At 42.2% G+C, this 23,165-nt stretch overlaps 1 pseudogene; it reads left to right on the top strand.

The window, feature by feature from the left end:
* The first annotated feature begins 1,091 nt into the window (after positions 1-1,091).
* Positions 1,092-2,139, top strand: LOC107821142 (basic leucine zipper 43-like; annotated as a pseudogene).
* Positions 2,140-23,165: the final 21,026 nt, after the last annotated feature.

Genomic DNA, 23,165 nt, shown 5'->3' with positions numbered 1-23,165 from the left:
AAAGAAAGTTATAAGATATTTTTTTATTGGAAGTCTATTCTTATAACTTTTTGAGATAAGAAAATTGTTAATATTTTTTTTGTAATCGATTTTCTCTAATAATTCTTGCTTAATTGATAATGTAGCCAACTTATTTAATCTTTCTTGAGATATTATTGATCTTAGGTAAGATCTTACAAAGCAATAGAAGTATAGAACTATTGAAAGCTTAAAAGTATTGTTGAACACTTGAACTAGTGAAATCTTGAAGAAAGAAGTGAATAAGAATATCAAAGAGACCACCAAAGGATGTGGTGCAGTGGATGAGACTACTCTTCCCTTAACCAGAGGTCTCAAGTTCGAGCCCTGGGTATCGAAAAATCTTTGGTAGGGAGCACTTCCCCCCAAATGGGGCGCTACGCGTCGCGAATCTGGATATAGTCGAGCTCCAATGCGGGTACCTGACACCTGGTGGGAAACCAAAAAAAAATATCAAAAAGAAACACAAAAAATATGTAGGAATTTATGAAATATGAAGAGATTGAATAAAAAGAAAAAAACATAGACTTGGACAAATTAAGGAAGAGAGAGATTCAACTAAAAATTATGAAAACTATTCATCTATACATTTTTAAGTAAGTCACATTTTATTTATATATCTAAAAAAATCTCTTTCCTTTATATTAAAAACTCTAGTTTTGTATTAAAGAATTAAATATTATTTTTTTAAATACCAATAAACTTACTATCTTTAAAAATGGGCTCCCTAAGTTTGGGGGCATAAGGCACACCGCACACGCCTTACTCCACGTAAGGTTGGAGCCGGCACTGCATAATAGGTGTGATTAATTACAAAACTGGAGAATGAAACAAGCTGCTAAAACAAGTTATTTTATTTTAGTAGCGTATTCTTTACACTATCCGATTGACAATGTGCTTGCATAGAGACTGAGTCGATCGTAGTATATGTTTCCTGATATAATATATGCACATGCACATGTTCAACATTAATTTTGGTGGTCTCATTTATTTAAGGAACTCTACTGCTGCTATTTGATAAATGGGGCCAATATATACGCCATCAACTTTTTTCTCCCAGCCTATAAAATGCCTCCCTCCAATTAGATCTGATTCAAAAAACAGCATTGTCCTCGCAAAATCAAATACTTTTAAGCCATGCAACCCACTGATGTCACAGAACTGTATTTCCCTTCTCAATTAATCCCCAACTATACTAATTACACAGCCACATTTCAGTCCAATATCAGAATCTCTAGCCCTTTGTATGATCTTCGGATCGGTCCTCCACTTCAAGAACTCAATCCACGAACAAATAATAATTATTTCAACTGCCACTATTCAACGTGTGATGAAACTGATGATCAGCAGCTACTGACTCTAATAAATGAACGGAAACAAAGAAGAATGATATCTAATCGAGAATCGGCACGAAGATCACGCATGCGCAAGCAGAAGCACCTCGACGAGCTATGGGCACAGGTCAGTGGTCAATGTTTAGTTTATATGGGACTCTTTCTTTTTTATCCCAAAAAGAAGGTCAATTTGTTATATTTAAAAATAATTTAATTTTAAACATTTCGTTTCCTAGTTACGTGATGTTTTAGACTATAAATTTCAAAAATCTTTTTTTTTCTTAAATTTCATGATCAGCCAAAATGTATCACGTAAAATGAAGTAGGGAAATTGCATATATCATTTTTGTAGACAATATTTTCGAAGAGTTTAAAATCTAATTGAACTTGTAAAGATTAAATTTTGGATCCGCCTCTAGTACAGGTTATTTGCCTCCGGAATGAGAATCACCAGCTCCTGAACAAACTTAACGATGCCTCTGAGAGCCATGATCAAGCACTTCAAGAAAATGCACAACTCAGAAGAAACTTCAGCACTTCGTCAAATGGTTACTAACATGCAGCTCATGAATAGCGTAATTATCCTTGCTTAGGAGATGTTGATGGTGAACCTTGTAGTGGTTCATCCAAAATGAATAGCAAATTATTTGAGTTTTTCTTTTCTTATATTTGGTCGTTGCGATGGTGGAAATAATTTGAGTTTTTCCTTTATCTCTTTTGTTGTTGAGGTCAAGGCAATGATTATTGTTTTCCCTTATCTTGTTTCAATGCTGTAATAACTTCTTGATGTCTCTCTTTCTTTTTTGCTGCAAATTCCCTGAAATGTGGTTAAAAGCCTAATAGGTTGTAGTGGCTACCATATATTTTCATCATTATGTGAGAACGCAAAAAAAGATATTTTCTCTGGTCCATATTATTTATACGCTTCTAAGATTTTTGTATACCCAGAAACAAATTAAAAATATATTGAATAGTTTTAACTGTAAAAGTATTCATCAAGACTACTATTTATCTCTCATTGAGCATTCACTTAATTAACACTTCACTAATCGGAACAATATATATATACTTATTTTTCTAACAATTACTTTTGAAGAAACCGACCGACTCGTTCGGTTTCCTATTAAAATGGACCAAAAATTATATTCAGAAAATCGTCTGATTCAGTCAGGCTTTTAATTGTTTTCATACCAATTAACAGACTGAGTAGGTGATCAGTTTTTAGTACCACCTATCCTTTTTCGAATCCAGCCAACTCGATCGATTTTTGATCAGTAATCCTTTCAAAACGGACAGCATTAGATAGTATTTTCGATCAGAAAAGGCTATTTTCTTTATAGTGAAATGACTTTGTGTGCGGTCGATACGGGGCCCGATATCAAGGCCTCTATGTCATGTCAAGCCCAATTTTAAGGGGCTCGGAGTAAAAATTGAAGTTCGACCCCGAAATGCATACCTCTAGAAAGCATGTCGAAGGCTCTTCGCGGCCTACGTCGAGGCAGTGTAAAATCGATGACCGTTATGGAAAGGCAGAAAAACTCTCAAGGACGTGCGGTTAGAGCTGATAAGGTCTGCAAAGATAGTACAAGCCCGTACAAGTTTGTTATACAGTTGTACCAATAGCATTTCTCTTTCATGATTAGACTTGTACTGTGTTGGGATTCACTCCTCATATATAAAGGGGACCCAAATATTCTTGTAGGGGGACACAACAGTTTTACCACAAATAGAACATTTTCTGCTTTTCTCACGCTCAATACTGTCTTTCAGCTTTATTATTTTTCATTCATTATTCTTCATTTATTGTTCTTCATTTATTGCTTTTATCGGACCCGAGGTCCCTGATTCCATTAAGTTCGAGACCCCGATCCTTCATCAATATTGGTTTGCATATCTTATTCTCTTTACTTACACTTATCATCTATTGCCTAACAACTAGTATTGAAATAAATCACATATTTTTAGAACCACAAAATCAAATATAATTATTAAAACCATTTTCAAAATAAACAGTTTGGCGCCCACCGCTGGGCTAAAATAATAGTAATTGTTTTGGTGCTAGTTTTCTGATAACACACGTTATTCTTCACACTTTTTCTTGTCAATTTTTTTTTTTGATTTTAGGCCAAAATATGTCTAGCACACAAAATGCACCTGCTCATAACAGTGAAGGACTTGGAGAAAATAGCGGCATAGGGCTCGGTGTACCACCTGTAAACCCTGAGGGAGTGCCAAACGTGGAGCCAGTTGATATCAGCTCCCACAACGCTCTAAACATGAAAGTAGGCACATACCCCATAAGGAATGGACGCAGGGAAGCCCAGGTTGGAGGTCAAGAAACATGAGGAATAAAAGAAGGAAAAGTCAACCTTCAAGTGATATTCGAGATGCTCAAGCTCATCAAGTCACCATCGCTCAACTTCAAAGTCAAAACAGAACCCCTAACACCGCCGAGCCAGTAAACATGCAGCACGAGCCAGTGCTAGAAAGACCCGATGAAAGCGGCTCGGGAACTGACCCCACAATCATGAAAATGCTCGGGGAATTAACTTAAAAATCAAGTTAGGAGAAAAGAAGATAGAGGCTAACGATAAAAAGGTGGAGACTTATAAATCGAGGGTCGATCAGATCCCGGGTGCCCCCCTCCCCCCGATTCTGAAGGGTGTAGATTCAAAGAAGTTCGTGCAGAAACCATTCTCATCATGTGCGGCTTCGAAGCCTATCCCGAAGAAATTTAGAATACCCTATATCCCGAAGTATTACGGGACCACGGACCCCAATTAGCATATTACTGCTTATACTTGTGCTGTAAAAGGAAATGGCTTAAAAAATGACAAGATTGTATCTGTCTTGCTGAAGAAATTTTGAGAAACACTATCAAAGGGGGCCATGATATGGTATCACAACTACCCCTCAACTCGATGGATTCGTTTGCCATGTTGGTAGATTCTTTTGTGAAGGCACATGCTGGCCATCAAGGTTGCTACAAGGAAGTCCGAAATCTTCAATATCAAACAAAGGGAGAACGAAATGCAGAGGGAATTTGTATTTCGCTTCCAAATGGAGCGAATGGAATTATCTCCGGTCTCCGATGACTGGGCAATGCAGGACTTCACTTAGGGCTTGAACGAACAAAGCTCGATATCTTCGAAGCAGCTAAAGCAAAATTTGATCGAATATCCCGTCGTGCCCTAAGCAGATGTGTACAACAGGTATCAATCAAAGATCAGGATCGAAGACGACCAATTGGGATCCCCCTCTAGCTCAGTATATCCAAGAAGGCTCCTGGCAAAGGAACCAAGGTCTACGGAAAGAGAGTCGAGATCAAACAAAGAAAGGTATCAGCCATATTTCAAAGATCGAAGAGACACTTCGAGGGGGAATATACCTCGAAATGATCGAAGAGTAGATCGAGCCCAAAATTCCTGGGGACTTATGGGCAAGATCGGGTTTGACAGGCATTTGAGGCCAATGGAGACACCCCAATTGTCAGAATACAACTTCAACATCGATGTCTCAGACATCGTATCGGCCATGGGTAGAATCAGGGATACAAGATGGCCAAAGCCTGCACAGTCAGATCCATCCCGAAGGAACCCCAACTTGATGTGCGAATATCATGGCATTCATGGTCATAGGACTGAGTATTGTAGGCAGCTCCGAGAGAAGGTGGCCCGGCTGATCAACGAAGGGAACCTTCGAGAATTCCTCAACGATCGAGCCAAGAACCACTTTCAAGAAAGAGAGGCAAACGGAAAGAATGGACCAGAAAAGCCTCAGCACATCATTCACATGATCGTTAGAGGAACTGATGTCCCACAGGGACACATGTTCAATGGGCCAATGTATCCATCGCAACAGAAAGACATACTCAGAGCTATGTACCCGAGGACGCCCTTACATTTAGAGAACAAGACATCGAGGCCTTGTACCAACCACATAATGATGCACTGGTAATTTCTTTTCTTTTGAATAATATTCAAATTAAATGTGTGCTCGTGGATCCAGGTAGCTCGGCCAACATAATCAGGTCGAAGGTGGTAGAGCAGCTCGGACTGCTCAATCAGATCATGCCCACCTCTAAAGTCCTCAAATGATTCAACATGGCAAGCGAGACAACAAAGGGAGAAATCACCCTCCCAGTCGATGTGTCTGGTATAATTCAAGACACCAAGTTTCATGTCATCGAATGTGATATGAGGTACAATGCCTTACTTGGAAGGCCGTGGATACACAACATAAGGGCGGTACCATCAACTCTTCATCAGATAATGAAGTTCCCAACAAAAGATGGTATAAAAACGATGTACGGAAAACAACATACAATAAAGGAGATATTTGCGGTAAACGACACAACATTAACATTGACTCTCCCCGTCCAAGATGAGTCAAGAAACGAGCTGACCCCCGAGGAACAGGTGGTCTATGAGCATTCGAACGAAGATGACACAAAAGATTTCCTCATTCCTCGGACCTTCATTGCCCCCAAGGAGTCAGATGCAACAAAATCAACGGTCGAAGAACTCGAACAGGCCATCTTGATCGATCATCTTCCATATCGAAAGGTATACCTGGGAATGGGATTAACCCCCGAACTCAGGAAAAAACTTATCCAATTTCTTATTAACAACATTGATTGCTTTGCTTGGTCCCATTTAGACATGACAGGGATCCCGCCGGAAATAACGACCCATCGACTAAGTGTCTATCACGCCCCTTTTTTTTCCTCTGCGAAGAGAAGTTCGGGTTTCGACATTCATGGGGGGTAATAACTCATTTCCTTTTGAAAATTGGGTATTCAAAGAGTCGCCACCTAACGGATTATGGTGTGTTAGGACACCTAGAGCGATTAACTCTTGGATTGGTTTGCATTACCAAAGATTAGGGTAAGGGCTCGAAATTACCTCAAGGGGAAGGTGTTAGGCACCCCTCTTAGTCCACAACTGTGAGTCCCGACCGAATTTATATTTACGAATTAGTCCATTAACAAATAAATAGTCGAATCAAATAATTTTCAAGTAAAACACGTTGGACGTTGTAAAACACAAATAACAAGGCAAAGATTTTGAACATGTTGTATACATATAAAACAAAGTTTAAACAAAAGGAAATTTTGGAAAAGGGGAGTCCTAGGTTGGTTAGCCTATAGGATCACCCCACGCAATGTCCGGTAAACACTCCTCAATGAGGGGATACATGTGATATTAGTGCGTAATCATCATATCCCATATCTACCCGTCCCACCCCTTTAGTGGTCATTAAAACAAGTGTTGGTCAGCGATCTTGTTTACCGTGAAAATGGTAACAACAATTAAATTTGTATATGTGATTCTAAAAATACGTGATCTATTTTTATGCTAGTTGTATGAACATATGATGCTATGAATATGAAGTTTAATGATGAAATGCAAGCTAAAACGAGGCAGTAATCAAACCAAGGGGCTTACTACCCTGGCTTCGGACCGGTCGATGGAGGGCCTCGGGATCGATACCTGGGCTCGATCTCGAGCTATCGGGGTTAGTCGGGAATGGGATAATAGTTAAGATATGATTAATCAAGGCTCCTTATGTCCAATACCAAGCAATAAAGGAAGAACAAGTAAGAAAGTGATAAATTCTTAAGCGGCCTCGAGCCAGTGAGAACAAGCAAGTTAGAAATAAAAGAGAGAAAGAGAGATATTATTGCAATTGAGTAAAATAGTTGGAGCTCTCCTTTACAGGGTGTTAGAGACTCCCCTTTTATAGGAGGGGGGAGCCCAAACTTTGCACAAGATACATTGCGTGATAAAAGAAATGGGATGGGATAACCGGCTAGATGTCGAGCTGCTCAAAATAGACCTGATCGACCCTGAATGCATTCTTCAGGAGATTCCCACGTTCGTTGGGACTTCGGTCGGCATTATACTTGGCTGGGCATTGACAAATCTTGAGGGAAGTGACCGATTCGAGATCCCGGGCCTCCGGGATCACCATCCGAAGCATTTTGTCAAGGAGAAATCGGCCTTCCCGATTTCACCGCACACAGATAGTCTCTGCGTTTCTTAGAGGGAAGTGATAAGAAATGATTCTGACACCCCACTTCTCGGTCTCCCATAACGACATCGGGCTGATGGTGCAGCCCCCCTTTTACAAGTGCTGAGGTGTTTCGCCTTTTTGCTTCTCTAGGATCATCCAAAATGTCGCGACTCTTCGTCCTTAAAGATTGTGTTATTGCTATCAACTCAGCTTCCATGAACGCATTGATTGCGCCTGCTGTTACGTTTTTTGAGGGCGATAATGGCACCGTTGGTTACTTTGCCCTCCCCTATGAATGTGGCTTCTTATGGTCGGCTTCTTATTCAAACTTCCTTTGAAATCCATCTTTTCCTCCTTTCCTGCTATCTTTAGTCTTTTCCATCTCATTATGTTTGAGGCCCATGGCCTTAAGATCTTATGTCATGTGTGCCTTGGCCCAACTCTCAATCCATTTTTGGTTGGACGAAGTTGTGATGTTATTGTTGTTGTTGTTACTGTTGTTGCAGTCACCGTTGGCTCGGGGCGATGAGGCAGAGGGCTTATTTCCTCCGACCCTGGGAGATACTTTGGATTATGCACCGCTGCTCAAGAGGGGGCTCGGATTATACACCGCTGCTCACCCTCCTTCCTCGGCTTGGCACGTACACCCCTTTTGGATTCCTGGGGGGTATGGCGACAGTCTCTGTTGGCTGTTGCCTCTCGGGCCGAGGCAGCGTCTTAAGAAGTGGCTCAAAAATGGTAGTACTGGTGGAGTTCGTACTAGCCAAATTTTTCACCTAGCCACATCTTGTCTTTTTCCGGCCTCTCCTTCGTCATTTTGCTCATCTCCCTCGCCTTCCTCTTCTATATCCTTCCTTTTGAAAATGCCATTCCGGGAGGATTAGGATAGGGTCCCTGAGGGGATTGGACTTGGAAGATATTGTCTTTGAGGTCATATGCCTGAGGGGATAATGACGGAGATGCCGTATTTAGGGAATAGGCTAGATTCTTAGGCTCTTGTTGTATGCATATCCTTTGAACTTTTTTATCTTTACCTAAGGATCCACCAGCGGGCTTTTGTAATCATATGTAAGGACCCCCCGAGGATCGTTGTAAGCAAACATATTTATAAATACAAAGATGTTTCCTTGATTCCTTCCTTTGATACCTGCTGTATTTCTTTATATTTTTGGCAGCTCTAAATGCACGATCTTGTTTTGTCGTCTGTGATACTAACCTCGGATGCGAGTATTCTTCCCTGCCTTTGGTTGATAAAAACGGCTTTGCGCGGGGTCTTTCGTGATTTCTCGAACCGAACCCGAATAAGGCCAATAACCTTGGGCCACCGGGACCCTATCCTTGCGTGGAGGCATGGATAATGTTTTCGGGCCTCATAATAACCCTCGAGAAGAAGCTTGCTCGAGGACCCATGGACCAGGGACGCCAATGACTTCCTGGAGGCAGTCTCTGAATAGAGGCCTGCCCCTGCTCGGACCATCCTGGACAGCACTCAGAGCCCGTTTTGTACGGGTGTTTGTTAAAACGCCTATTTCTCCGCAAGCTGGTTTCCCTTGGTGGAGGCCTTTGAAGCTATATGCCAATCTTGTGTTGGTGAAGGTATTGTTGGCCCTCTGAAGTGCCATCTTACTATGATGGAGGTATTCGGGGTTGATTATTACTTCGAGACTAGAGATAATACAGTTGACTCCTTGAGGCTTAGCTTCTCGTCGATGGATGCCTCTGGGGTCGGGTATCGCCCCATCGATTTGTGTTGAGACCGTTGGCTTACCGAGGCTCACTCCAGATAGGTGAATCACCGCTATTTCTGCATATATGTGGGGTAGCTTCGGCTTCTTCAAAAGGCCTCACTATTTTTGATAGCTACCCCTTTGACTTGGCATAAGGTTCTCTATTTCTTTAGGCACAAAAAGCGTTGGCACACGTTCTTGCTTTTGTCCGTCGATTATACCATAGTCATGGCAACTACTTCAGGGTCAGCCCGCTAGGGAGTGGGGAGCGCCACTCCCGGTGCTCAGGATCTGCGAAAGTTCGCTCTGAAGACCGTGTCTTTGATAAAAAAAGAATATCTAGAGATGGTGAGGAGATACTGCGGATGGAGTGAGGGGATAACGATGTAGGTGCTTTCCCCGGATGAGAGCATTACAGAGTCTATTGATGGATTCTTGAGCGTATACCTATATCCTTTCGCATTTGGCCCCTTGATAGGGTCGTGCTTGATTTTTGCTTGAAATACCGGGCTACTTTGGCGCAGATACATCCGTCGTTTTGGCGAGTGGTGCTGATGATGAGGTCCTTTGCAGAGAAGGCTAGGCTTGAATTCATGCTCAGTCACCTCGTCAGGCTGTACCGGCCCTTTCATCACCGAGGCTTGCTAACCTTGCGGTGTCGTTCGTCCATGCTCTTTGTTGTCGATGATGAAGAAGATAGGGATCGAGAATGGGCCAGTTGGTCCGTCCGGTTCTGGACGGCTGACATCATCCCCGTGGAGCTTATGCCATTTCCCGAGGGATGGAATTACGCACGTGAGTCGAGTGTCTGGCGCTTTCTCAGATTTTACTTATTACAAAAAATCAGTTGAGTAATTGTGCTTCTCCCTTTTTGCAGCAACTTCATGGATGCCGGGAGAAGTTCTCGATCTGCCTGGCTGGGTGAGAGGTTGGTGACCCATTCGACCTGCGATGATCGTAGGTGGCGAACTGTATTCCGTATCAGATGGGTAGCGAGATACCAAGGTATGCACGCACGCTACCTTTGCCTTGACCTTCCTATATTTGAGATGACATTTTCCCCTTTATTTTGTACCGGCTTTGCCACTGTAGGTACCAGGAGGTTCATTGGGATGAGGCAATGCTCTTCCAAAGAGCAGAAGGAGTCATCGGCCTTCGAGCTGAGGGACGATAGTGATAAATGGGATTTGTACCCGCAGTGTGGTGGAGCTTTTAATGGGGCTTAATGGGCCCGTACCTTCAAGGAGAGGGCATTGTCCGAGTCTGCTATTCCCGGAGTGTTTGATTCCAGGATCGTGGTTCCTCCGAGTGGATATGCTTTGCCCGATGTTGGTTCTTTCGGGGTCGAAGAGGAAGGGCCAATAGGAGTGTGCTCTGCCTTCGAGGAAGTCCGCCGGCTTCACTTCATGGTGAGTTTCGGCGCAGTCATCCCGGTATTTCGCGTCTTCCATTCTTTATCGAGTTTTTCTTTTGCAGGCCTTTGATAGGCTCAGATCAGAACTATTCCATCAAGGGTCCAGGATTTGGGAAGCTCTGGACGAGGGTGAGTCCGTTAAGCTCCTTAGCGAGGAGAAGGAGTTTGAGTTGGTGCATTGGCGATATGAGGCGTACCGGATCTTGAATTACGAGAGCTACTTGATGGAGCAAGTAACCTTTTGTAGTACGCGCTTTGCTCCTTTTGACCCATAAGGTTAACCCTTTTTCCCATCTCAGCTACAAAAAAAGATGGAGGCTTTAGAATACCTTAAGGGCGAAGCCGCCCGCGTCAGGATTGCTTGCGGTGAACTAAGGGCTCAGGTGCAAGCTCAAGATTTAGAGGAGAAAAGTGCCTCGGCCAAGGTTCCCGCCTTCGACATCCAACTTTATTTGGCTAGTGACAATGCTTTAGTTCAAGTAGATATGACCGCGAAGCTCGAGACCGATCTCTCAAAGGTCAGGGCTGAGATAACCGATGCTCGGGCTGAAGCTTCGTTGAGTCGAGCCAGGGCTGATCAGAAGATGGTGATTCATGTGAAAGATGCTGCTTAAGCCCAGGCCAAGTTGAAGCGAGCCCTCGATTGTGATAAGAGGATCGAAGAGTATGTTATTTGTAGATCCCACACAGAGGTACTCGAGGAGATCGGCGCTAGGGGCTTCATTCTCTCGGAGGAATTGGCTCGCGAAAGGGCGGACAAGTGCACTGCTCGGTCACTTCTTCCTGACATCACGAATAGCGAATCTGGGGCTGGCAGGCCATAGCCTTTTGGAGCGGAGCGTAGATTTCGTTGTTTTTTAATTTTGTATTTGATATCTACAGAGCATGTTTGTAGATGGAGGGCGCGCCTTTTGTGTAGATAAAATAAGGGAAAACCTGAAGCTTTATCTCTTTCGTATCCCTTTCTGCATTGCTTTTGACCAGGCAAGCTGGTTTCGGTGTTTGACAGGAACGTCGTGGGTTCGGAGCTAATTAGGCAGGCCTAGAGGCTTTTAAGTGTGACTTTTGTCGTAGGTAGGCATTGGGGCCTCTGTGCTTTGCCCAGCTGTTTAGGCTCAATCTTTGAGCCCGGCCTTGACTCGAGCTTACCAGACCTCCAGTCTCCTATGCCTGCATGAGTGGATGATAATTGTTTTTATTTCTCGCCTTTGGGCATTTGTTGTTTCCACTATTTTGGGTTCAGTATCCGAGTCGCGTTACGACTTGAGCTTCAATTGACTCTCAAGTTTTTCATGCCTACATTGGCGGATGACGAGGGTTTCTATTTCTCGCCCTTGGTCGTTTGTTGTTTCAACTATTTTGGGTCTATTCTCCGAGTTGTGTTGCAACTCGAGCTTCAATTGACCCTCAAGTGTTTTCGATTTTCAAGCTGGCGACAGTGGCTCTTACGCTATTTGCTCGTTGAGACCTTTTAATATGCAGCCCAGAGGCTTGTATAGTTAACTATTTTGGATCCGGTCTCTGAATCGGGTTATGACTCGAGCTCATTTTAATCCTCAAGTTGTTAATTTTCAAGTTGGTGACAATGGCTCTTACACTGTTTGGTCGTTGAGACCTTTTAGTATGCGGCCCGGAGGCTTATTTGGCTGGCAACAATGGCTCTTACACTTTTGCCCGTAGGCATTTTGTAGGCTTTGTATTCCTCTTGTTAAGGTCTTTTTGAAATAATTTTGCCTGACCCGTCGTTGGTTCGAGAAAAACCTCGATTTCAAGTTGTTAGCGGTGATGTTCGAGTACCTCGGAAGGTTTTTAGCTCGTAGGCTGAATAGGTCGAAGCCTTGTGATTTGGAGTTGACATGGTCAAAGCTCGTTTACCTGTTGAGGGAAGCCTCTTTTAACCGGTTTTTTTTGAAGTATATTCAAAGTAATGACCTACGATTTTGTTTAACGACTGTCGGGCTTCCCCGAGTCACATTAATTTGGCTGGATCAGGCATTTTGACTGTATTCATATCTGTTTGGCTGGAGCCATTTTGATCCTGAGTGATAGTTTAGGCGTCTACACCGAGGGTATGCCCTTTCGGGATTCTTACAAATGTGATGTATAGCTTAAACTTCAGGATTTTGAGTTTTATGCCTGTAGTAAGGTCTTACAAAAATTTTCATGCCTGTTGAGGTCATACAGTTTATCATACCTGTTAAGGTCTTACAGCTTTATCATACCTGTTGAGGTCTTACAGTTTGTGCTGCTTTGTAGAATAGATCTGGTTATATCAAGTCTGCCCACTCGGGGTCTTACGGCCTCGGGTTTCCCAGTGTAAGGCATTTGGCGGCAGTCTCTGAGTCATCAAGTTTGTTGAGGCTCGAAGGACGTCATTCGTGAGATGGGAGTTACCTTGTTGGGGCTTTATGAGCCCGAAGTTCCGACCTAGATAGTGCGGGTGCCATATTGTTGATGCTAAGTCTCCGAGTACTTCGGGGCGCATTCGGTGGAAGGTTCCTCGCTATGAGTATGCCGAACTTTCTTTTGTTGGAGTACGAGGTGCTTTTGGTGGCAGATACCCTTCGATTTATTTATGTAAACATATACTGTTGTGTTGAATCAATCTATATTAGATCGAATTTGATTGCTCGACGATTTCCATGTTGCCTCGCCTGATGTTTTTATGGCTTCAGAGCTTTGACCCGGAGGCCGTCTGAGCGTTTGAACTACTGGCGTCTGTTCTCGAGTTTTCGGGACGTTTCTGGTGAAAGAATGTGTTACCTTACTCTGAGAAGGAGTCTTCTTTTTTCTTTTGACAAAAGGTATTCTTTGATTGCTCGATACAATAGTACATGTATTCGCCGACGGGGGCCTGACTATATAGTCATGGCTCGTTCGACCGCTCGGTCCGATACATTATTTTCCCATAGGAACCTTATTTGTCATTTCCAAAACTCCTTCGAGCGGGTATATTTCCGAGGGAATGCCCCTTTCTATTCAAAAGTCGGCCACAACGGAAGTCTTGAGCATTTTGCGGAGTTCCCCCTTAGGCAGCTCGCAGACGTTGCCTCGTTAAAAACCCTTCTTTTGGGACAAAAAATTTGTCGAAGTAAAAGAGTGCAACATGTGAGTTTTTAGAGCTTTGAGGTCTTCCGACAGCGCTAGCGTTCCGATAGCTCTGGTCGAGTGCCAACATAGGGGTTAGTTCCAAATTTGAAAATAAAAAGGGAGATGGTCATACCTTGAAGTGAGATATGCTGGCGATGATTCGGGATTGGTTCGTTATAATTGCCTAGGGAGGAGATACAACATGGATTTTTACTTCATTTTGTCAAGCTCGATCGAGGGTAAGACCCGATTCGCTTTTTGGTTTATTCAGGGGCGGAGGTATGAGCGCTGGTACCACGTCGCGTATTGCGGACATTTCCCTTGCCGCGTGTTGTTCCCTGTAGATGGTTTTGATCCTATCCTTTGTTGGGAATTTTATCATTTGGTGGAGGGTGGATGGTACTTCTCTCATGCAGTGTATCCTCGACCGCCCAAATAAGGCGTTATACCTCATATCTCCCTCGATGACATGGAATTTGGTGTCTTGGGTCGTGCCGCCACGGTAACCGGAAGGACGATTTCTCCTTTCGTTGTTTCGCTCGCCATGTTGAATCCATTAAGGACCCGAGTGGTGGGCACGATCTGGTTGAGCAGCCCGAGCTGTTCTATTACCCTTGACATGACAATATTGGCCAAGCTACCTGGATCCACGAGTACACTTTTTATCTGAGAAGAATTTACAGGGAAGGAAATTACTAGGGCATCATTGTGGGGCTGAGACAGGGTCTCGATGTCCTCTTCGCTGAATGTGAGGGCGACTTCGGGGATATATCTCCGAGTCCGGTTTTCTCTGGTGATGGAAATTTTTGTTCTTCTCATCATGGGTTCCTGCGGGGCATCGGCGCCCCCCATGATCAGGTGGATGACATGTTGCGTCTCGTTTGCCTCATTTTTCTTGGTTGCCTCCCTTTCTCAAAACTAGTTTTTGGCCCGATCGCTAAGGAATTCCCGGAGGTTCCCTTTATTGAGCAGTCGAGCCACCTCCTCTCGTAGTTGATGGCAATCCTCGGTCCTGTGGATGTGCGTGTTGTGGAACTCGCATACTGATAGCGAACACGATGTCCGACACATCGATGCTGAAGTTGAATTTCGATAGGTGTGGTGCATTTGTTGGCACTATGTTTCGATCGAACCTGGTTCTATTGATGAGCCCTCGAGGGTCTTATCCTCGGTCCACCCTCACAATCATTGCGAGGTAGGTTGCGCTTTGCGGCATTCCTCCTATCTTCGAGGTACGGCCGGTACATTTATTTGTTTGGTTTTGATTCCTTTGCTAGGAGTCTGTTTGGGTATATTGAGCCCGAAGGGGCTCCCAACTGGTCATCCTCAGCTCTGATCTTTGATTGATACCGGTTGTGGACGTCCGACTAGGTCACAACTGGATACTCGATCAGGTTCTGCTTCAGCTGTTTTGAAGCCACCGAGCTTCGTTCGTTCAGGCCTTGGGTGAAGGCCTGCACTGCCTAGTCGTCGGAGACTAGCGGTAGCTCCATCCGTTCCATCTGAAAGCGGGACACAAATTCCCACAGCATCTCGTTCTCTCTCTGTTTGATTTTGAAAACGTCAGACTTCCTCGTTGCTACCTTGGTGGCTCCAGCATGTGCCTTTACGAAGGAGTCTGCTAGCATGGCGAATGAATCTATGGAGCTGGGAGCCAAGTTGTGGTACCACATCATGGCCCCATTCGAAAGTGTTTCTCCGAATTTTTTTAGCAATACGGACTCGATCTTGTCATTCTTTATATCGTTGCCTTTCACTGCGTAGGTGTAGGCAGTAACTTGTTCGTTAAGGTCGGTGGTACCGTTGTACTTAGGGAGTTCCGGCATTCTGAACTTCTTTGGAATGGGCTTAGGGGCCGCTTCCTCGGGGAACGGCCTATATATGAACTTCTTCGAATCCAAGCCCTTGAGGATCGGGGGTGCACCTGGGATCTGATCGACCCTAGAGTTGTAGATCTCAACCTGTTTATAGTTGGCTGCAATCATTTTCTCACCCGATTCGATCCTTTTGGGGAGGTCCTTGAGCATCTTCACTATGGCAGGGTCGGCTATGGACCCATTATTGCTTGATCTTTCGAGCACTTGTTCGGCAGGGGAGCTATTTTCGGCGCTGCTGTGTTGGGAGTCTTCGGATGGCTTTGCAACCGAGCAATGGCCAACTGCTGTGCCTACAACATTTCAAAAATAACATGAAGACTAACTTCATGTTCTCCCCACTGGGGTTTTTTGTGCTTCCTGTCGGTCGCTGTGCCATATGCTCCTGTCGGTGTAGGAAGTTTCGTCTACTTTTTGTGCGTCCTGTGAATCTGCGTCTACTAGAATCGGTCCGGGCACATTATCGGGATTCTGTGGTGGCGCTCCAGCGGCCGGGACAGCCACACTGTTTTCCCCGTGGTTTTTGAGGTTGTCGTTCTCAATTCTGTTTACCGAGCTAGACATTTTGACCTGAAATCAAGAGATCTTGGACAAGAAGAAGTGTGAAAGGTAACTTGCATTTGTGCAATGAAACCAGCAAGAAAATAATCACTATTATTTTTAGCCCCACGGTGGGCGCCAAACTATTTACCGTGAAAATAGTAACAATAATTAAATTTGTAGATGGGATTCTAAATATACGTGATCTATTTTTATGCTAGTTGTATGAGCAGATGATACTAAGAATATGAAGTTTAATGATAAAAAGCAAGCTAAAACGATGCAGTAATCAAACTGAGGGGCTTACTGCCTTGGCTTCGGACCGGTCGATGTAGGGCCTCGTGGTCGATACCTGGACTCATCTCGAGCTATCGAGGGTTGTCGGGAATGGGATAATAGTTAAGATATGATTAATCAAGGCTCCTTATGGCCAATACCAAGAAATAAAGGAAGAACAAGAGAAAACGACAAATATTAAAGCGGCCTCGAGCCAGTGAGAACGAACAAGTTAGAAAGAACAGAGAGAGAGAGAGAGATATTATTGCACTTGAGTAGAATAGTTGGAGCTCTCCTTTACAGGGTGTTAGCGACTCCTCTTTTATAGGAGGGGGACCAGACTTAGAATAAGATACATTGCGTGATAAAAGAAATGAGATGGGACAACCGGCTAGCTTTATGACGTATACGTGGACCGATGTCGAGCTGATCAAAATAGACCTGATCGACCTCGGATGCATTCTTCAGGAGATTCCCGCATTCGTGAGGACTTAGGTCAGCATTATCCTTGGCTAAGTATCGACAGAACTTGAGGGAAGTGGCCGTTAAGAGATCCCGGGCCTCCAAGATCACCCTCCGAAGCATTTTGTCAAGGAGAAATCGGCCTCCCCTATTTCACCGCACACAGATCTCTATTACATGCTGTTACCCGTCCCTTCTTAATGGTCCTGGAGGAATTTTAGGACCTCTACCTATAGATAGTTCTAGACAGACCCCTAAGGTTTTAAAGGTGAAAACACTAAGGCGACATGCAAGAACAATTTGGACCTTAGCACATAAGATAAAAGGGAGAAATTAGAGGCTCAAATTTATCTCCTTAAAAAATACATATAAGTAGAACGACTCAAGCAAAATAAGGGCCTTTTGTTAAACAATATCCTAAGGCATGATGTCTAAGTGAATATCAAGACACCGAAGATAGGCAGTTCATTTTAATAACTCAGAAGCAGGGGCCCTAATCAGTTTGCCTACTGATTTTAAGCCTGTTAGTCATTAAGCAGTACACACAAAGAGGCAGTTTCCAGTTTTATAAGAGATTGGATACCTAAGGCTTGCCTAAGCGTTTACCAGAACCATTAGAAGTTCAGAAGTCATTTTTGCCTAAGAGCACGCTGTTCTAGGTGTTATAAAATTCAGGGATTGTTACCAATTTGTTTTAAACAGGGTAATCAAATGTGAAGCTATTTTTACCTATTTTATAATCAGCAGTTTACACTAAGTGTGAAAGCAAGTATGAATGAGATCCTAAAATATGGTATCTAAGATGCATGTATAAAGTTCATGATGGTTTATATGTAGAATTCCTAAAGTAGGATTTCTAAATGCACAGCAAGATTACAGAATTTCTTAAAGCAGGATTTCTAAATGCAGACAAAGGTTACAACATTATAGAGCATGCTGTCAAGTGTGCAAGAGTAGCAATCTTTGTTTTAACGACCCTTTTTCCTAAAACGGGATTTATGAGTGATAAGAACGTCAAAAAAATGAGATGCTGAAACAGTATACATGAGACCCAAAAGCATTGTTTCTATTGCTCATACGAGGAATATAGACCTAAAGCATGATTTCTACCCTTTTGATATCTATAACATGCATAGCTACTCTCCCATTTCACTAACCAAACCCCAATGTTCGTTTACAAATTATTACAGGCCAATATCGAATGAATTACATAAGTAGATAAGCAAAATAAGAAGTTACTCTATAGGGAGCCTACCAATAGGCCCAGATTTCCAAAATTTCTAATGCCAGATTGCCTCATTGCCTTTCATATAATCTGAGTGTGTCAGAGTTACCTAAGGACCTTAAGGAATCCCGGGCAGTGCTCACACCCATATTTCATAACCATAAAAGAATAAGTGCAATGTGGAAGGTCCAACCCTAATGCGTCTGAGTTCAAAGGGATCTCATAAGGATCCCTAAGCAGTCACACATTAGAGGAGAAGAACTTAAAACCTAAGAGTAGGTGTGAGAGTGCTTGGGAAAGATTTAAGCTGGGAAATAGTATGAAAAGGGACTTGTTGGAAATAGTTTTGCAAAAAAAAACAAAAATAGTTTTGAAAAGAGAGTGGAGTAGTAAACCATAGTCCAAACACAGCACCCCTAAGACAGGTTCATACACAGCCAGAGATCATAGAACCAAAGTAGGTTCAGCAGTCACAAACAGGGGATCAAGAGATTTGGGGACACACAGGTAAACATATAATTATAGGAGAACTTAAGTACAGAATCAACAGTATGCTATAGGGCTGAGAAACCTCAGAATTATGCAGAATCAGGTCACCTAAAGATAGCCAACATTATCCATTTCCGCAAGTAAGGACTAGAAGGGGGATAGCACTTCATAAATATGCTGAGTCTAAGGGAGGGGACACATTTAGGAGCATGCTGATGAAGTAATGAAGTTAACATATCGGTTGCAAGTTGAACAACAAAACCATAAGTAAAAATAGACTAGAAACAAAAGGAATTGAAGAAATAAAAGAAATATATTGGTTTTGGAACTTGAACTGAAATCAGGACATACTAGTAAAGTGACAGCAAACAAAAAGTAAAGAATGGGAGAGCACAATAGTTAGCCTTGGCTTGTAGCCAGCTAACATAGAACAGTAGTAAGTAATCACAAAAGAGGGTAGAGAGATTTTAGTGTGTGAGAGAGAGTTTTGAACCAAATGTGTTCGTGTCTATGTGTGTTAATGAGAGAGCATATATATAGTTTGAAACTAGGTAGAATAATAAGGTAAGAATCAAAGTTAAGCAGTAATTATGGAACTAGGTATCAATTAGTATAAATTTAGTAGAAGTACTCCTTTAATTAAGGGAGTTAACTTCAAATGGTAAAGACAAATAAGGAAGGAGATCATATGAGACTGGAATACATCACATAGGGAAATAAGCATAGTACAGAGCATGTAATAGAGGTTAGGTTTGATAGATTCTAATTAAGGAAAATGTCTAAGAATCAATTTGACAGCATAATCAGCCACAAATAAGGCAAGAAATATTTCAGAGTTCGAAAATCAGTAAGGAAATCATCACAAGAGATGAGTGAAAGGTATCAATTACAGAAAATTAGGGATTCAAATAGGAATAGTAAGGATTAAGGGAATTAACACAAATTGCTGTAAAATAAATGAAATAATCGCAGCATAGGCAAGAAGGAATAAAATCAGAAACCCTAATAAGCATAGTAAAGTAAAAATCACATAAAGTCAGGAATTCAACCAGAAGGAATAGTACTAATTAGAGGAATTAACACAAATTTATGTTAATAAAGAGAATAAATATAGTATAGGCGGAAGAAGAAATATCAGAAACCCTAATGAGCATAATAGGGTAAAAATCATAGAAACATAGAACATATTCATGAATAACAGACATGCGAACAAATTAAACGAACAAATAAGCAAGGACAGTTCTCAGAATCCAAGATTAAGACCAAGAATTGGGGTTTTTAACATAATGAACTAGATAAAAGGAAAAACTTAAATGAACCATTTAAACATGGTAAAAATTATAGATTAATACCAAAATTCAGAAGAAAAAGTGTTTTGAAAAGGGGTTAAGAAACCCTTGTTTTGAAGATGAAGAGACGTCTTTTAAAAATCGAAAAGATTATCAAGAAAACAAAAAAGATCACTTAAAATATACTCAGATCTGTTATATATCTAAGAAATCAGGAGCTAGTGGTTAGGGTTTGATAGAGACAACCCAAAAAGAAAGAGAACTGGCCTAGAAACCACAAGTTCTAGCCAGAGATGGTAGAATCTTACTCGGACGGCTATGGACGGCCTGAGAATGACATAGAAATCATGAGAGGTGAGTGAACCGCGTTCTGGTTCCTTTGAGGACCTCAAGGTAGAAACAAACGGCATAGGAAGAGAGCCATGGGGCTGGGGATGGTGGTGAGACCACCATTGTTACCGGTGAACCAACGGCCGGTGAGAGGAGCTAGGTTTAGTGGAGAGGATTTTGAGAGAGGTGAGAGATGTAACGGCGGAGAGAATAAGAGCAAATGAGAGGATGAGAATGAGGGTTTGGGGGGTAGTCATTTTAGGTTAATTATGGAAAGGGGTGATCTGGACCGTTGATTAGAATTGATAAGCGGTCCAGATTGGACCAGGGATTGGGTCGGGTAGGATTTAGGTTTGGGCTTGGGTCTTTGGGAAAATTTAATTGGGTTGGGATCTGATTCAATTAGGCTAGAATTAAAAAATGGAATTGGCTATTTGTTAAATACCTAATTAAATTTTATAAAATAATTTATAAAAATAGCTGATAATTGTAAAAAATGAATTTTATGCATGAAAATAGTTAAAAATGATTATTTAGTATTTTAAAATACAAATGATTAATCTTCGGTCAATAAATAGTATAAAATCATATGATTGGGCTATAATTGCAAAGTTATTGCAATTATAGCTAAAAGATGCCAATTTGGCCAATTATGAAATAATTTGATTCAAGTAAGACCATAAATAATAAGTTAAATCCAAATAAGCTTCTGAAATCATTTGTAATACCATTTTATAATTATTTATTGGAAACCAAAATGTTGAATAAATAAATAAAATACAGGAAAATTGTAGAAAATACCAATTGCTATTAATGCATGATTTTGAAAGTATAAATGAAATTTTAAAATATTTTGGGGAAAAATTGGGTATCAACAGCCGCCCCTCTTTACCCGGGATGGATGAAAGAGTTTTCGGGTAAAGAAATGATGGCCAATTTTGACCGAGCAAAACGGTTCGAGAGATTAGGCCGTACTCCGGCTTTTGAGCTGCCTACATATCCTTGGTCTTACAGAAATCAGGCCATGCATAGTTCCAGATTCTTCGGCAAAGTATACCAATGAAGTCATTTAAAGAACGGACGCAACATCTATGGATGGGTGAGTGAACGATTTACGGTAATGGTTAGGTTTGATATGGATGAGAGAACTGGAGCGAGATCGCTCCTGCTGGGATAGCCGTTGCTCGCCGAGTTACCTATAAATAGAAGCACTACCAATATATACTGTACATAAATTCAAACATGATGCAAGTTCCCGTTGGACTATGAAAATTGTCTTATGGTTAGGGATAGAGTCCTTAGACCATGATGTCCTGGGACATGAATTGTTTGATGAGAGATTCACTGGCCATGAAATTATGTTCTCGGGCCATGAAAATGGTGCCTCCGAACCATGACGCCTTTGAATAATGATATGCAAATTTGAGAGATCCTCAGGACTTGACATGGTGTCTTCCAACTATGAGGATGATGCCTTTAGACTATGACGCCTTCGGATAGATTGGCAATATTTCGGCGCATGATATGCAATAATATGATGTTAACAAGACAAGGCTTAGTCTTGTGAAATGGAGGACAGAGCTTAGCTCGATTGGAAAATAAATAGATAGTAAAGTAGAGCAACATCTGTGCAAAACGGGACAGTGCTTTGTCCCATGTGAATATGGAGGCAAGGATTAGCCTCATGCAAGTTGGGGAGGCAGGGACTAGCTTCATACAGGATAAAGTCAATGATTAGACTCATGCAAATAGGGAGGCAGGGATTAGCCTCATGCAAGTATAGATTCAAGGATTAGAATCGTGCAAGTAGGGAGGCAGAGATTAGCCTTATGCAAGTATGGAGTCAAGGATTAGACTCATGTAGGTATGGAGGCAAGGATTAGCCTCATGCAAATATGGAGTCAAGGATTAGACTCATGCAAGTACGGAGGCAAAGATTAGCCTCATGCAAATGGGGAGGCAAGTATTAGGCTCATACAGGTATGGAGTCAAGGATTAGACTCATGCAAATAGGGAGGCAGGGATTAGCCTCATGCGGGTATGGAGTCAAGGATTAGACCCATGCAAGTAGAGAGGCAGGGATTAGCCTCATGCAAGTATGGAGTCAAGGAGTAGACTCACGCAAATGTGGAAACAGGGATTAGCCTCATGCAAGTATGGAGTCAAGGATTAGACTCATGAGAATAGGGAGGCAAGGATTAGCCTCATACAGGTATGGAGTTAGGGATTAGACTAATGCAAATGGGGAGGCAAGTATTAGCCTCATGCAAATGGGAAACAAGGGTTATCCTCATGCAAATGTGGAGTCAGGGATTAGACTCATGCAAGTGGGGAGGCAAGGATTAGCCTCATGCAAGTATGAAGGTAGGGATTAGCCTCATGCAAGTATGGAGTCAAGGATTAGACTCATGCAAATAGGGAGTGAGAGATTAGACTCATGAAAATATGGAGGCAGGGATAAGCCTTATACAAATTGGGAGTCAGGGATTAAACTCATGCAAATAGGGAGGCAGAGATTAGCCTCATGCAAATGGGGGACAGGGATTAGTCCCATGCAAAGAGCGAGCAACAAATAAGAGTAATGTACGTCTTAGTTGGAGATGTATTCGATGTCTGATGTCCTGATTGATAGTGAATTATCTTTGTGTATACATGTTTTGTGAATGCTATCGTTACATCAAATGTGCATGCGTTCAAAGAAAAATTGTAAGTTTTGTGAGGGGAGGTTGGTTCATGCTTCGTCCGCCGGTCTTGCTTGGCTTCGTTATGAAAGCCTTTCGAGTTCCCCTAGGTAACACCTGACTGTTATGAATATAGAGTTTTCGAAAATATGCAATTGTTGATAAAATAGAGTTGTTTTAGAAACGTATTGATTTATCGAGTAATTTTGATGAACTAGTGACTGTAACACATCTCAATGGCATTGCAACTATCTTACATTGGAATTTTGAGGGTCCTCCTCAAAATTCTGCCCCAGTTTGGTAGATGATCTTGTGACCGTTTGCGGATAGTGGATCTTGCTGAGCCTTCTCCAGAATTTTGAGAATCCTTCTTAAAATTCTACCCCAGTTTCTTAGCTGAT

Source organism: Nicotiana tabacum, chromosome 22 (genome assembly GCF_000715075.1).
Source record: "Nicotiana tabacum cultivar K326 chromosome 22, ASM71507v2, whole genome shotgun sequence".
Taxonomy (NCBI): domain Eukaryota; kingdom Viridiplantae; phylum Streptophyta; class Magnoliopsida; order Solanales; family Solanaceae; genus Nicotiana; species Nicotiana tabacum.
Note: the sequence above shows the minus strand (reverse complement) of the source record. Positions and strands in the feature narration are given on the sequence as shown.